Below are 1014 nucleotides of genomic sequence, written 5' to 3'. Positions count from 1 at the left end.
CGTTTCTAAATCCCTTAAGGGGATTTTTACAATCATAGAGGTTCTCTCTTTCAAGAACCAACAACATTTCAGAATGGATCTTCCTGGTTTGGTCTCAATTCCGGCCTCCAGTCCTCCCACGCAGGCTGACAAGCAGCTCCATCTCTCACATGGAGGGCAGCCAAGATGCTTCTTGCTCACACCAAGAGCAGGTGGAATCACTCAGCTGGGCTTTGTCAGCTGCTTCAAGGTCATTCTGGGACCTTCAAGGCCATTCTGGGAGCTGCCGGTGTCCTTGAACTGGTGACCTTCTGATGTTATCTTTGGGCTAACAGAGGCTCTACCCTCTAGACCAGGGGTGTCCAAACTTTTTGGCAGGAGGGCCACATAACCTCTCTGACACTATGTTAGGGGCCGTGAAAAAATGAATTCATTTACATTTCAATTTTGAATAGATTTACATAAATGAATATATTAGAGATAGAACTTATATGAATGGTCGTGCAATAGTTTAAGGCCTATAAAAGACCTTGCCTAAAGCAAGGCCAGCCTTTCCTTCACTGCCACTGCTATATCACAGATGTGAAACAGCAAGCAGTGGAGGAAGTCCTTGTCCCACAGCTCATGCAAGAGGTTGAACAGTCACCCTCATGCTAAGAGAAGTTGTATTGGGCCAGCATGGGCTCCAGCAAGTCACCAGAGAGCCAGATGTTCATTGGAAATGGGGGGCTCCCTGCGGGCCGGATTGGGAGTCCCCGAGGGCCGCAAGTGGCCCCCAGGGCCGGGGTTTGGGCACCCCTGCTCTAGACCATACTTCCTGCCCAATCCTATGCATATGAAGACTGTTTTCATGATGTATGAATAGGATTGTAGCCTCAGGGCCCAACCCTACCCAACTTTCCAGCTCAGGGGTTGCCACAATGCAGTTGCCTGGTAAGGGAACACATGATCCCATGCCTTGAGAAGGCCCCAGTGACTGACCCTTCACCACAGGATGCAGTGCCCACCCCACTGGCACAACTGCACTAACACTGG

The sequence above is a fragment of the Tiliqua scincoides genome, chromosome 1, assembly GCF_035046505.1.
Source record: "Tiliqua scincoides isolate rTilSci1 chromosome 1, rTilSci1.hap2, whole genome shotgun sequence".
NCBI lineage: Eukaryota > Metazoa > Chordata > Lepidosauria > Squamata > Scincidae > Tiliqua > Tiliqua scincoides.
Note: the sequence above shows the minus strand (reverse complement) of the source record.